A 16,759-nucleotide genomic window follows, 5' to 3' on the forward strand; every position below is an offset into this window, starting at 1 on the left:
TGCATAGTTTAATAATTCCCCATAGGCTTCAGACTGAACTTCAAATCCATAGCTTAACCCCTGCCCCAAACCCTCTGAGATCCACCCCACTCACCTCTCATCCCCTCTCCTCCCAGACCTCACTCTCAAGATTCCAGCAAAGACAAGATACTTGAGATTCCAGGAAGGCAGGAGTTTTGTGCTATAAACATGTTACACTCTCAGCCTGGAATGTCCTTTCCCACATTATATCTAGCTAACCCAGCTCAACACACATCTTTTCTGGAAATGTTCTATGAGAACATTCCGGGTTAGAATTAAGGACCCTTCTTCTCTGTCCTTGTAACACCCTGGGTGTGGCACTGTTGTATCCTTTGTAAGTCTGTGCTTTTACTTCTCTCTTATCCATTTGTCTAAATTCTGTTCATAAAAAAAGAAGTACGTCATATTTATTTGGAGGGTTTCTTACACCAACTATAAAGTAGATACTCCATAAATAGTGATGAATAGATTACCCATCAATCAACAATAGTATGAATCACTATAAAAGCAAGCCACAGTCCACACCATCTCCGAAGCCACCCATTAATTTCACGAGCTCTCCTTCATTTTCCCAAGACCCAACTCTTAATTGAGAGTTGGAAATACAAAGCACATCCTCAAAGTTATCAGTTGTCACAACCAGAACACAAAGCTTCTTGCTCAAGTTCTGTGGGCATCATTTATTCACTTGTAAGCTAGGAGCAGGCAGCAGTTACAGCAGCTTGATGAAGTTCAAGGGTACTGATTACAGCTCAGACACTCAGCCCAGAAGGACAGCCAACTCCATGAGTCACCACGTTTAGCCGCACACAGCAGCAACTCCTCTTCCAGGGCCAGAACCAAGAGTTTTCAAACTTCGATGACCGGTGGCTTTCTTTAATTGTTCAAATTACCATAATACACTGTTTACTTGTGCTATCACAATTTCTTCTTTTTTTGTCTTCTGGACAATGTTTTTGCGCATGGGAAATAGATGGGGAGACAGTGGAAACAGTGTCAGACTTCATTTTTGGGGGCTCCAAAATCACTGTGGATGGTGACTGCAGCCATGAAATTAAAAGACGCTTACTCCTTGGAAGGAAAGTTATGACCAACCTAGATAGCACATTCAAAAGCAGAGACATTACTTTGCCAAAAAAGGTCCATCTGGTCAAGGCTATGGTTTTTCCAGTGGTCATGTATGGATGTGAGAGTTGGACTGTGAAGAAAGCTGAGCGCCGAAGAATTGATGCTTTTGAACTGTGGTGTTGGAGAAGACTCTTGAGAGTCCCTTGGACTGCAAGGAGATCCAACCAGTCCATCCTAAAGGAGATCAGTCCTGGGTGTTCATTGGAAGGACTGATGCTGAAGCTGAAACTCCAATACTTTGGCCACCTCATGTGAAGAGTTGACTCATTGGAAAAGACCCTGATGCTGGAGGGATTGGGGGCAGGAGGAGAAGGGGACGACAGAGGATGAGATGGCTGGATGGCATCACCGACTCGATGGGCATGAGTTTGAGTAAACTCCGGGGGGTTGGTGATGGACAGGGAGGCCTCCGTGCTGCGATTCATGCAGTCGCAAAGAGTCGGACACGACTGAGCAACTGAACTGAACTGAACTGAACTGAATAGTCTCGCTCCCCATATAAAGGGAATATCCTTCCTCTTTCCATCAGAGTCCTGATTCTCAATTTGTTTCTTTTCAGCTCCTTTAATAAATAATGCCTTGTATTTTATCTTGAAATATTCTTTCCTCTCTAAAAAGCTAAATTCCTCAAGGTTTCTGTCTTCTTATGAGGAAAAAAAAAAAAAAACAGGGGATGTTTACAACACATGTAATTGGAATCACCAACTCAATGGACATGAGTTTAAGTAAGCTCCGGGAGATGGTGAAGGACAGGGAAGCCTGGCATGCTGCAGTCCATGGGATCACAAAGAGTCAGACACGACTGAGTGACCGAACAACAAATTGGTGAGTATTTCCGGTAGGAGGACAAATACTGTGCACTAGAATAATTAGCTCGGGGATCAAATTTCCTGGAAAGCAAAATGAGGTCACTTGGGAAAAGCTCCCTGAAACTTGCCATGAACTCTTCTGGCCCTTTGGATCCCGGGCTCCTGCAGAACTGAGTTCTCTTGAATCTGCTGCAGCCACCACAGTCCCAAGCAGTCTGGGGATTATAGAATGATCTACCCTGAACTTTTGGAACCCTTTGCCATCACACACTATGCCAGACTATATGTGTCCCTCTTGATTAATCTTCAAGGACTTCTGACTCAGCCTTTAAGTCATTAGCTTGAGTTAAAGGAAAATGTATTCTATGATTGCTAAGCTTTCAGGGACTATTATATTTTTCATAAACCATGCAATAAATTCATGAGATTTTTTACTGTCCTTCCCCAGTTTGCCCGGCAGACAGAATGCAAAATTTGCCCTTAATCCTGATAAAAACAGATATCAATTGCAATACGATTTATGTCACCATTCCTTTTAGAAGAAAAATAGGCTTTTATTTTTATAATGATGGTATCAAATACCAGTTCAAATGATACCAGACATCAGTTTTCAGTTACTATATGACATCAGAAGCCCTCTGCTTGAATTTTATGATGGATAATTTTAATACATCGGCATTTGTAATATTTGAGCAAATATATACGTGCTCAAATAAAGATTCATCAGCACTTCACATCCAGACAGCTCTTCAGTCTTTAGTTTTGGAATTGGAGACTTTCCTGAATAAGTGATCTTTGTCTCATCTGTAATTCAGAGTTTCCATCCCAGGAGAGGTGTTTTAAATTCATGATCAGGTCCCAAAGACATGCACGTACTGAGAAGCAAGGCAACCTCAAGGGGAGATGTCAGCCCCAGAGGACTGTGCTGTATAGTCCGTAGCTGAACAACCTCCACACAACAGCCCACTAGCCCAGGGCTGGATCTCCACAGGGCTGGGAATATGCCGTCTCCCTCCATCCCTCTGCTGCGCTCTGCCCCAGCATTGCCGAATAGGCTCCCAGGAGATCAGACTAGAGACAAATGCCTAAAAACTACATGTGTAACTCAGCACATAAATCCAAAATAACACCACACCAATGCTGGAGAAAACTCTTGAGAGTCCCATGGACAAAAAGGAGACCAAACCATTCAGTCTTAAAGGAAACCAACCCTGAATATCACTGGAAGGACTGATGCTAAAGCTGAAACCCCAATACTTTGGCCACCTGATGCAAAGAGCCAACTCATTGGAAAAGACCCTGATGCTGGGAAAGATTGAGGGCAAGAGAAGGGGGCAACAGAGGATGAGATGGTTGGATGGCATTGCTGACTGAATGGACATGAGTTTGAGCAAACTCCGGGAGACAGTGAAGGAGAGGGAAGTCTGGCATGTTGCCATTCATGGGGTCACAAAGAGTCAGACACAACTTAGCGACTAAACAACAACAAATGTTCACTCACAGAATCCAACCACAAGCTATAATATAAATGATTCTGTGTTTTCACTCATTTAATCCAACCAAGAGTCGTAATACAAATGATTCTGTTTAAGAGATTCTTCTCTAGATTATAAACTTCTCCTTGAGGCCAAGGATGTTGCCCCTTCTCACTCTCTGTCTACAGCTTCATGCAGAGAGGAGGAGTTCAGGAAATACTTGTTCTCTCAAATAACCTGGCCACCTGGTCTAAGTCCTGAGAGACGTGCCACCTCACCAATGCCCTCCACGTCTCAGCACTGTCCCTGCCCCTCCAGGCACACCAGAGCCTTTCTGCTCTTTTCCACACCTGAATAGGTGTCTGCAAAGATTTCCTTCAACTGTGGATTATGTCATTGCTGGCTCATCCAAGCGGCTCAATTGACTTGGGACTTTCAACTATCTAGTGTGGACAGAGAAGGTCACCTCTCCACTGTCCTCTGGACTTGTTTCCTGAAAGTCTAGCCAAGGGTGGGGATTTAGCAACCCCTGAGCATGCTCCCATCTCTGCCAGAACATTCTGCACTCTCCTGCTCCCAGAAAATTTGGTGTGCCCTGGCCACCAGCCAACCTTTGGCAAAGCGTAAAAAAAAAAAAAAAAAAAATGGTATAATCAACAAAGTCCTCAGAACTGAGGAAACCTGACAAAACAAGCAACATTCATCAAGAGCCTTCTATGTGCCGGGATGTTAAAAGAATTTCTTGTCCTGGGTAGGAGCAAAATAATAATAATAACCTGAATTCGTTAAGGTTTTCAGCTGTAAAGCATTGGACACAAAAGGCTACTTAAGAGAAAATTAAGTTGTCCTAAAGTAATCCTTGGGGCTTCCCAGGTGGCACTAGTGGTAAAGAACTCATCTGCCAATGCAGGAGAAGTAAGAAATGTGGGTTCAATTCCTGGGTTGGGAAGATCCCCCAGAGGAGGGCATGGCAACCCACTCCAGCATTCTTGCCTGGAGGATCCAATGGACAGAGGAGACTGGTGGGCTATAGTCCATGGAGTCTCAAACAGCAGGACATTACTGAGCATGCACACACACATGCAAAGTGAGCCTTGAGATTTCCCTGTTGGTCCAGTGGCTAAGACTGTTCTCTCAATACAAGGAGGCTGGGTTCCATCCCTGGTTGGGGAACTAGGTCCCACACGCCACAACTAAGTGCTCACAAGCTGTAGCTAAAGAGTCCCCATGCCGCAACTAAGACCCAGTGCAGCCAAATAAATAAATAAGTGGGCTTATTTTCTAGAGTGGTTTCATTCAGATACAGGCTTTGGCAATACAGTGGCCTTTGCTGGGTTCTACCCAAGGCCAAGCACCGATGCTGATTCTCTTGCAGTGTGTCCAGGGGACAGGAACGCCAGAGCCATAAACTTGCTGTAAAGCATCAAGAATTTCTCAGAACCGTGACTTCCCAGGTGATTCACTGGTTTAGACTCAGTGCTTCCAAAGCAGAGGGCACCAGTTTGATCCCTGGTCGGGGAATTAAGATCCCACATGCCAACTGGCATGGGCAAAAGTAAATAAAAAGAAATGCTTAAAAATTTAAAGTATAAATTAAGAGTTTCTCAGGACTCAGAAATGCAGAATGTTGACAACACAGGGGAGCCAGGGAGCCATGGCAGGACCCGGGAAGCCCTGCGCCTCCTCACCTCTTGTTCTAATTTCAGCATCCAAACCTTTCTTCCCCACACTCACAGTACATCCTCGAGGAACTGGTGAACAGCCACACAGAAGGATGCCCCCCACACACTCTTATAAACAAATGAGTTCAAGGAGTGGGAAAGAAGTCTCTTCTTCAAACAGAGCCTCTGGAAATAGAACAGCACACAGTAACCCCTTGCTTTGCCCTCTCCCATCCTCCCTCATAATCAGAAAAATGATCCACCTTCATCCCTAACAGGAGAACCCACCATAGCCAGTTCATTAGTGAGGATGGACCTGAGGGTCATTGTTTTGTTCAGTTTTCACTTGGAAAATGGGGTTTTTCTGACATTAATCTGCTCAGTTGGGACTTCTGAAAACACTGGAAAGCAAAGCTTTCAAGTGCTATTTAGACGACTGTGCCATTGCTTGACTCAGAACAGCAAAGTTGAGAGCTCTAGACACAGAGCCTGTTTTCGGAAACCACTAACCAAGCAACTGCAAAAAGTACCAGACACACCCTAATGACTTCACTGATACTCACAGGGAAAAAAACGGATCTTCAAGTGAAGCCAGATGCAATTTTATATCCACACTGTTGCTGTCCACTGTTCCCAGCAAATGGGAGAAGTGAGTTCCCGCCAGGACCCTGCAACCTGAGTGCTGGAGGCAAAGAGTGTGGAGATGAAGCTCTTGACTATGTTTAAAAAGAAAAGACATAAGAAGATTTAAAAAGCTGCAAAAACTCACAGAAGACTCGGTTTAGTAAACTCTGGATAGGGCCAGTGGGACCGGAGCTCAAGCTACTGAATAAATACACCAAATACACAAAATACTCCAAACCAAACAGGCCAGTTGACGGAAATTAGAAAGTGAGGAACATTCCAGAAATCCATAAGACAGCTGAGACTGGAAATGTGCCTCAAAATATTCAAAAGAGTATATATATTTTTCCTAAAAAACTTTGCTATGTTATCCTCAAATAAAAGCTTTTATTTACATCTTACTTTCTAAATATGCCAAACACCACTTTTTTGACCAAATGCATTGTTAATTATAATTCAGCTAGAGAAAAAAAAGTCAGGGATCAGAAAACTACTGAAAAGGGCCAGGCAGTAAATATTTTAGGCTTTGTGGGCCATACAGGCTCCGTTTCCACATGTCAATTCTATTGTTACAGCAGAGAAGCAGCTGTAGATGTATGTAAACAAACAGCAAGGCTGTGTTCCAATACAATTTTGTTTACAAAAGCAGATAACAGACTGAATTTGGCCTGTGGACCATTCTTTTGGACCCTGACTTTCACAAATAAAACAATTCAGATCTGGCAAAGTATGAGAAAACAGGTATAGTTCTTTGTATATTTAAATTTTCCTAATATGCAGATCTGTCAAAATATCTTCACCCCTTCTTACAAAACACATTTTTTATAGCTTCCAACCTTGCAGAGCTTTTAAGTTTCTTTATTTCAGGTCCACAGTGGCCACTTTCTCTGAGTTCCACTTTTCAAGCATGACAAAATCTTGGTGAACAATTCACCAGCATCAATGAGAAGCTAAGTGAAGGCTGGATGGATGGTAAGAGATTCTGTTACAAATACAAATGATAGAATCAAGAATGTCCATGCTTTCCATTACTTCAAATGTCTCACTGGAAGAATTTTTGTTTCCACTCCCCAAACTTCAGGGTCTGTGAATTTAAGTGCTAGGGGAGATGCTTCCACCAAGAGAGACAGTCAAGGTCCCATTAAACTTTCAGCTCTATCTGCCACCCAGGAACTTTGTGGTCCCCAAGTCAACAGGCCAGCAGGGAAGGACAGGAGTGCCCATCCTATCATGGGCGATAGATAGTGATCATCAGAAGGAGACAGAATCACTTTAACACAACAATGGCAGATATTTGATCACCCACATGATCCATCGTGGGCTTTCCTGGTGGCTCAGTGGTAAAGAATCCACTTGCTGAATGCAGGAGACATGGGTTCGATTCCTGGTCTGGAAAGATCCCCTGGAGGAGGGCATGGCAACCTACTCCAGTTAAAAAATCCCATGGACAGAGGAGCCTGGCATGCTACAGTCCATGAGGTCACAGAGAGTCAGACACAATTTCGTGACTGAACTACAAAAACAACCAGTGCTTTAGATAAACAAACCTCCAGTATTCCCTGTAGAAGGAGATGGCAACCTACTTGAATATTCTTGCTTGGAGATTTCCATGGACAGAGGAGCCTGGTGGGCTACAGTCCACGGGGTTGCAAAGGTGTCAGACTTGACTTAGAGACTAAACAACAACAACTAAACAACAAGATCCATCGCAGCGTATCAATATTCACTTGTCCAGTGTTATAGTGAATAGACAGCAAAGTACAGCAGGCATGGCCTGAGATAGGAATGGTGGCCAGGGGCTCAGACTGCTCAGGGGTAAAGGGCTGTGTCACCCACCAGGGAAGCCACCTGGACCAGAAGAGGTCCCAGCCAAGCCTGAGGTGAATGTGTAGGAGAAAAGGAGATGGAGAGTAGCATTGTGATTGGCAACTAGCTGTAGAAGCAGAGACCAGGTTCTTCTGACTATTCTCCTCCTTCTAAGTTTTCCCAGGAAAAGAGACCTATCAGAATCATTGGGAGCTGTTCTCACATGGAGTGGACTTATTATGCAAATAAAGTGCATATAAATAGCACAAGGAGTAGGCTTTGGTGGATGTTGCGATGTACCAACCAGTTCCCCACTATAGAACCAGTGGCCAGTCTGCCAGCTACCAAAGTACCGAGAGCTGATGGTTCATAGTTGGGACCTGCCTGGAGAACTGCTGTCAGCTCAAGGTAGTGGTCTTACCCAAGATCACATGTCCTCTTTGGGGCAGTCCACATCCAATGGCTGGTTGATGCAGGGTTCATAGGTCTGCCACACTGGCTCAGTTAAGGACATGCCATGACAACTCCAGAGTTCTCTCCATGGGACAACCAGAGGCCTTAATTACAATTTCCCTGCAGCTCAACTTCTCCCCTTGTCTGGTTCTGTCCCTGTTCATCCCCAGTGGACACTGTTCCTGGGAGCACTGACCACTAAACTCGCACAAACATTTCCTCTTTGAGTCCTCTTCCCAGAGAACCCACCATCACTCAGCAAGTACATGTGAGGATTCATTGGGCACTCTGCTTTTACATGAAATGAAGAGGTAATAACAATTCTTACTTCATAGCATTGTTGTAAGAAGTCAGTGAGCTAAACTGGTGAAAAGTAGTAAAAGTGTTAGTCACTCAGTCATGTCTGACTCTTTGCAACCCCTGGTAGACTGTAGCCTACCAGGATCCTCTGTCCATGGAATTTTCCAGGCAACAGTACTGGAATAGGTTGCCATTCCCTTCTCTAGGGGATCTTCCTGATCCAAGGATGGAACTCAGGTCTCCTGAATTGCAGGCAGATTTTTTACCGTTTGAGCCACCAGGGAAGCCAAACTAATTGAAAGAGCTATGCAAACTATAAAGAGCAACAAAAATTTAACATATCTTTTGGATAATTATCAGTACACAGTACTATGATTCCTTTTCTGTCTCAGGATGTATTGGATTGACCCAAAAGTTCATTTGGGTTTCTGTAAGCTGTTACAGGAAAACCCAGATGAACTTTTGGGCCAACCCAGTGTTCATCAAAGAGAAGTTAGCAGTCTTGCCATTCTTGTCTGCAACAAATGAATGTTTTAAATCATAGTAGTGAAAATAAATAAATAAATAAATAAATCATAGTAGCGAATACGCTATGACCTGTGTTCTGAACTTGGTCTCTGGAACCAGACAGACCTTTATCTCTTTTACTGTATTTGATTGAATTGAAGACATGAGTGATTGTAGGCTATGACATAGTATTTTTTATCTGTTAAACATTTTATCTATGAATTAATGAAAGAGGCTACTTAAATTTCATGAGCCATAGATTTTTATCATCGGTCTCCTCTATGTGCATATGTTAAAAGGAAAACATATGTGAACGAAATTGGTTGAGGTATTTTTGAAATTTGTTCCCACATAGGATCTGACTCTTCAGAGTCATTTTAGACTCAGAGTCAGAGCTGTCCATGCTTTTTCACACCATATTGTCCAGTATCTACCAGTCCATCAAGAGCATACACAGTGCACTGTGTCATAAGAAAATTTACAGAGGACTAACTAAAGCCAAGGGAGCTGGCTTTACAGTGCTACAAGCTGCCCTACTTTTAACTCCAACTTTGGGAAAGACACTAAACAAATCTAATGCACCTCCTCTCTCACTGTTCCCACAGCCATTCAGCTCATGAGAGCTAAAATACCACACTGCTTGCTGCTTCTGGGCTGTTCTTCCAAATATTTGGCACACATTCTGCAAGTTTTCATCCTGGCATTCTTGATGTTGATGACCAAGCAGACAATGACATCTATCGAGACTGCTGGCTGGCTACAGTGACTGTAAGACTCTATCAGTCTTAAGATGTGGCAGAATATCATAGAAAATAAAATGTGGGGAAAAAGTTGCTTCAGAATCAATGTGATGGAGTAATCCCCTCTAAAGCTGTTTCCTTACATAATAGTATATATAATATATATATTATGGTATATATAAATATATATATAATATATATAATGGTACCTGTCTCACCTTGCTATCATAAAAATATTTCAGATAGCTCAGAGGGAGTGATCTGGTACACAGTGAATAGTTAATAATATTTGCTATTACTATTATTATGATTATTAGCTATCCTCAGCTAAAAGATGCTTTTTCCTTTGCATTATGTATTCCTGAACTCAGGGTCAGCAGCTGAAAAATGTCACCCAGTGACTGATTTTATCTTACCAACCTGAACAGGAAGCATATTTATTAGTTCTTGAAATCCCCTTTCTCTAATTTGGTTTTCTATTGTATCTCTAGTATTGGTCTCCTCTCCTACTAGGCTTAAAATTCGTGAAAGAGACTGAGGCTAGAAGACCAATATTTAAAAAAAAAAAAGCACATAGAGTGCCCATCAGAGCTCTCTCATTAGCTAGTATTAATTAATCCATGAGACTGTACTTCCGAGGCTTTCATTAGTACTGTTACTAGAGTATTTTTTAAGATTTATTATTATTATCATTATTTTTGGCTGTGGTGGGTCTTTGTTGCTGCACCTGGGCTTTCTCTAGTTGCAACAAGTGGGGGCTACTCTTCATTGGGGTAAGGGCTTCTCACTGCAGTGGCTTCTCTTGTTGTGGAGCACAGGCTCTAGGCTGGGGGCTCAGTAGTTGTGGCACATGGGCTTAGCTGCTCCAAGGCATGTGGGATCTTCCCAGAGCAGGGGTAAAACCTGGGTCCCTTGCATTGCAAGGCGGATTCCTAACCCTGGGCCACCAGGGAAGCCCCAGAATATTAACCGAGTGAAATTCAAAATAAGAATATAACTTAGCTTTTCTGATCTCTGAATTTAAATTTCTGTATAAAATAATTGTTTCACATAAAAGTTTTATACCAAAGCCAGGTCCTCAAGGAACATTCAAATCAACATATTACATGGTCTGATTACTCCTTTAAAAAACAAAGTTACCAAGTAAGTATGGATTCCAAGGAAGAGGGGAAAGAAACATATTTGCAACTGCTCTTTCAACTCTCTGGCTGCCTCTGTGACCACTGTTATTTACAGAAGCCAGAAAATGGCGGGTTTTATTCTCTTTGATTATCATATTGTTCAGAAGACTTTTGCTTCCTAGACTCTTTCTATCCTTCCTTTTAGGAACTGCAAACATTCCAGCAACCATTTTCATACACCTTAATTTTACCAATAATCAAGTATTCAGACTGGAAAAGACAAACTCTGAGAAACATGCTTCAAAGTAAGGACATGCCATTTTCCTCAGACCTAGAACAAAGTTTATACGAATCCAAATTTCATGTTTCACAAACATGATTTTGTAACTGACTGTACACTAAACACTGAATAGAATATCAGATTCATTTGCCATATATAGGATTTCGTCTGTTGTCAATCACTTGTAGTTTCACGTTACAGTTATACATATGCTGAGATTACAAAATGATGACAGATTTCATGAAACACCACAAAAATAGGAACATATGTGCAAGAGTATGAATGTATATAAAGTAGTTTATATACAACCCCTATGTTTGCTTATTAACAAATATGGCATGAAAAATGTAGTCAGAGTTGCCTTTCTCTCCCTAATCCAGTCACTTATCATATGTAGTGGTAGGAAAAAGCATCATCCAATTCCTGAGCTATCAGAAAACCATCTCTTTCCATTGCTGCCTCACAGTGCTTGTGAAATAAGCATCCATTCTACGTCAGTGTGGCTTCCTAGGAAAAGAATCCACCTCTAATGCAGGAGACACAGGAGAGGCGTGTTCGATCCCTGGGTCAGGAAGATTCCCTGGAGTAGGAAATGGCAACCCACTCCAGTATTCTTGCCTGGAGAATCCCATGAACAGAGGAGCATGGAGGCCTACAGTCCATGGAGTTGCAAGAGTCAAACATGACTGACCACACATGCTAGCTTTATTTCTACACGCAATTAAGAAGGCAGAAAGCCAGAGGTGGGAATATGTTGGAAATTGTTAGGTTAATACTTGAGATTTCCAAATTGGTAGTGTTAGAGACTCAGTGGATACCCCAGTCAGTGCCCAACTGGTACTGCAAATAGCCTCACAAGTCAGTGGGACTGATATCACCATTCACTACATGCAAGAATGGCTTTGCCTGGACACCTTACACGTGCCATGTAGGGGGCTGACTGGTTGAGCAGGATCGAGCTCAAAGAACCAGTTCTGCAAACAGCCCACTTAAGGAGCTGGCATCACCAGTGATCGATCGCACAAAATTGATCTGAAGGCTGGTCTTTAAATATCTAGGAAGGGAAAAGGAAACTTGAATTACCAGCTAGCCTGAAAGAAAAAGATAAAACCCTGTGAATGGTGATATTACTCACAGAAAAGCTCGTCAGCCAGCAGGGTGACCCCACAGAGATCCAATCCCAAAATTCAGGTGAGAACACAACCCTGGTCTGAGAGGGGTAAGGGTCACCCTAAGGGCAGATGCTGCCATCGAAGCCGAATGGGGATTAGCCTGCTAGATGGAAATGGGAAAAACTCAAACAGAACTTTGCTGGCATTTGAAATTACTTCCATTAAATAGAGCCTATTTCTCTCACTGACCCTGACTTAATACAGGTCTGATCTATTCATTTAGACTCAGGAGAAAAAACTTGGATTTGAGTAAGTTTACCAGGAGAGAGAACTATGAGAAAAAGGAACTGTCGTATCATGATTCTCTAAAAAAATGAAAGAAAATGATAATAATAGAAGAATTTAAACCACTTTGTCAGATTTCTTAGGCCGTGATGAGTATCAGGCTGTTCCCATGAGTCATTATGTTAAAGCATCTTACTTATGTAATAACAAAAAGTGTGAAAATGTAAGTTGCTCAGTTATGTCCAACTCTTTGTGACCCCATGGACTGTAGGCTGCCAGGCTCCTCTGCCCATGGAATTCTCCAGGCTAGAATACTGAAGTGGGTAAGCCATTCCCTTGTCCAGGGGATCTTCCCAACCCAGGGATGAAACCCAGGTCCCCTGCATTGCAGGAGGATTCTTCACTGTCTGGGCCACCAGGGAAGACCATGTAATATCAAATGTAATCCCCATTTCAGGTGCTTCATTTTAAGACAAGCCTTACTTTTTGCTCTGCCAAACTTTTAAAGGAACACCTTCACCATCCTAGTTATCCTCAAAGGGAAGCTTTATCCACACTCCAGTTTGCACTTTCCCACCCTTCTCTGTCTGCGTGAAGAGCAAATGGTAGGGTATTCTTTCTCTCGGTTTCTCTGTCAAAAAGAACACCCTGTCATTGCTTTGTTCAATTCATTGCATTGCTCCTGGCATCAGTGTGGTGGGCTGTGATCTGTAGGAAGTGACGGTTCAGATCCCAGGACAAGACAAAGGGTCACAATTCCTGGTGCCTGCATCACCCTAATGGTCCTTGCTTTGAACATCCTGTATCTGAACAAGGGTTGGAAATGGATTAGAAAGAAATGCGGCAGGAAGCTCCACCGTGGTCATTTTGGGGAGACAGAAAATTCCCTCAAGCAGGTTAAGGGAGAAGCTTAACAAGTTTAAGGCTCCAGGCAAAGCATCCAGATGCTACAAATAAACAAAAGGAGAGTGAGGACCCTGATCCACCCTGGAGAGCTTGGAAGGGCATCTGAGGGTCAATGGGGGAAATACATGGAAAAACAAAACAGCCAAAGAACACCTCTCAGAAAACATAAGTAATTTTTCCAAAGAAGAGGACTAAATAAGTCCTAAGGGCCCGAGGGCCGGGCAAAAACAACCAGAAGTGAAGGAGACAGGCTGGCCCTGATACAATTGGGGAGAGGCGGTTGGTGACAAATAGAGAGAGGGTCCCTGCTCTGTCAATAAGGATGACCTCTACTCAGCCCCACCAACAGTGTTAGGGAATCTTCTGTGCTTTGTTTTGTTTTTTCAGATAATTAAGTTATAAGTGTGTGTGTGTGTGTGTGTGTGGACAATGAACCCAGACGATATTCAATAACTGCACAAGCCAAACAAAACAATGTATATGCCCTGATCCAACCCATCAGTCTCCAGTTTGTAATCTTAAGAGTTTCATTCTTTGGAACTACCTAAAAATAAAACATATGCACACAAAAGACAGATAAAAGAAGGAAAGAACGAAGACCCACAGACAACTGGTATTATAGTTAAGTATGTCACCTGTTTCCCCAGGCCAGAGAGTCTTGGACATATTTATCAATGAGAGTCTTGCTAGCTGTCATATCAGATAAGGCTTGGAATTTCAGTGACTTAATACAAGGAAAAGACATAAAATAAAAACCACACAATTAATTCTTGCTCACCCACAGCTCACTCTGGTGTTCTAGGGAGAGATGGGAGAGGTGACTGGGGTGGGGTAGATGCAGGGTGCTCTCCAGCAGACTTCTTCATCACATGTCTGCTGTCTTCAGCAGGTGTTTCCCTAGCTTGCTCTGGGCAGAGGGGCTCTGAAGCTTTCTCCATCCACCCAGCCACAAAGAGAAGAGGGATAGACCATGAAGGGAGGTTTCCATAGGCCACTCAGCGAACTGGCACACATCACTTCCACCTACATTCCATTGGCCAGAACTCAATATTATGGTCACATCTAAATGCAAGGGAGACTGAAAATTATTGGCTCTGTCTAAAAAAAAAAAAGCGGGGGAGGGGGCGGTGGGGAAACTGACTAGAAAAAAGTTTACCTGACACTGCATGCTCCTGCTCGGTCACTTCAGTCACTGACTCTCTGCGACCCCATGGACTGCTGCCCACCAGGCTCCTCTGTCCATGGGATTATCCAGGCAAGATACTGGAGTGGTTGCCATGCCCCGCTCCAGAGTCTTCCTGACCCAGGGATCAAACCCTGTGCCTAACTGAATCTCCTGCATTGCAGGTGGATTCTTTGCCGCTGAGCGACCAGGGAAGTCCCGTTACTTTGATGACAGCAAACAATTCTCTCTCTCTCACTTCTACTTGTGGCTGTCAGCCGTTACTCACAGTTTTACCCATTTATTTCTGAGACCTCCCCCAAACACATTTTGCCTTTCCTTGGGGAGGTGTCCTTTGAACTATTGCTTTTTTGATCCAGATTCCTTTATTCTGCTTTCAAGTCTCCCAAAAGAACATCAAAAGTGTACCTTCCCACTGGGAATGCCAAGGGCTTTCCTCCCCTGCTCCCAGGAGTGCTAAAGTCTCTGATTTCTGCCCACAACTTACAGTGTTTGGATTTTGTTCTTTTAAACTTGTAACCTCTCTCCCATTCCCAATGACTCAGATATGATCCAGAGATAAATCTGTTGGTTTGCAAACTGGCCCTCATATATAGAGAGCAGGGAGAAACCAAAAAAAAAAAAAAAAAAGAGGCAGAACACTTCAGATCGATAGGTGGCAGGTTTAATAAACAAGGGAACTTATATACAAGGCTTAGCTTGGGCAGCTGCAGGACACTAAGTAGATCACAGCAACCACCTACTGAAATCTTAAAAGTTTATACAGAGACCTTAACTGAGTTCAGTCACATCAAATGGTCTTCCAGTTGCAAGTGCCAATGCAGGAGACACAGGAGATGTGGGTTCAGGCCCTGGGTTGGGAAGATCTCCTGGAGCAGGGCCTGGCAGCCCACTCTAGTATTCTTGCCCGGAGAATCCCCACGGACAGAGGAGCCTGGCGGTTACAGTCCATGGGGTCATAAAGAGTCTGACGCGACTACCTGACAGCCCACACGCATAGGTCAGCGAGCAGTCACGTCCTGTCAATTACTTTCTCTAACTAAATCTAAATTTCAGGTTCTTTATTCAAAATGTCCTCATCCTTCTAATCTACCAGTTATTGAACCAAGCTTACCATAACTGATTCTCTTTCCCTAAAGTTCAGTCTCTTCCAAAGAAGCACCTTCATTGCTTATGTAAAATGATTTTCCTACAAAACCCAAACTGTCAGTCGTTAGGAAGGCCCATACCTGTTTACATCGATCAGTAGATGCAACTTTGAATCAAAATATACTCTTACATTTAAACAAAAAGTGTCTGAACAACATCAGGGAAATTAAAATACAAAAACTATTTCTACAGGTTCTTGGACACACTTTTTAATTCAGCAAAATGACTTTTTAAACTAATTAGTTTGGTCTACTTTCATATCTCTAAGATCTCCAAAGAGCATATACTTTACTAGCAGTATTTACTATTTAAAATATTATTAAAGTAAATAGCCTCCAACTAATAAAAATAAATGAAAAAAAAGAAAATATTATTGGATGATGAACAGCAATCTCACTACTGGGATATACCCAGAGAAAACCATAATTCAAAAAGATACATGCACCCCAATGTTCACTGAAGCACTATTTGTAGTAGCCAGACCATAGAAGAAACCTAAATGCCCTAAAACAGAGGAATGGATAAAGAAAATGTGGTAGATAATTACAATGGAATATTTCTGAGCCATAAAAAGGAATGAAATTGGGTCATTTGTAGAGATGTGGATGGACCTAGAGACCGTCATATAGAGTGAAGTGAGTCAGAAAGAGGAAAACCAATATTGTACGTTAATGCATATATATGGAATCTAGAAAAATGGTATAGATGCTCTTATTTGCAAAACAGAATTAGCAACACAGATGTAGAGAGCAATGTACGGACACTGGGGGGATGGGTATGAATTGGGAGGTTGGGACTGACAATTTATACACTACTGATACTGTGTATAAAATAGATAACTAATGAGAACCTGCTGTAAGCTCAGGGAACCCTCCTCAATGCTCTGTGGTGACCTAAATAGGCAGGAAATCCAAAAAATGGTTGGGGGGGGAAGCAATATACGTATACATGTAGCTGATCCACTTTGCTGTACAACAGAAACTCACTCAACATTGTAAAGCAACTATACTCCAATAGAAATTAATGTTAAAAAGAAAGTTAAAAGTAAAAGGAAAAGATAAAAAATAAATTACTGGTTGATCTAAGGAACCAGCCAAAGCCACACTCCACCTAGAGTATACATATGTTGGAAACAGAAAAATTCTAATTTAAGATGATGACGTTATAACAGGACATGCTCACTGAAATTTGATTCATGA

The sequence above is a fragment of the Cervus canadensis genome, chromosome 9 (genome assembly GCF_019320065.1).
Source record: "Cervus canadensis isolate Bull #8, Minnesota chromosome 9, ASM1932006v1, whole genome shotgun sequence".
NCBI lineage: Eukaryota > Metazoa > Chordata > Mammalia > Artiodactyla > Cervidae > Cervus > Cervus canadensis.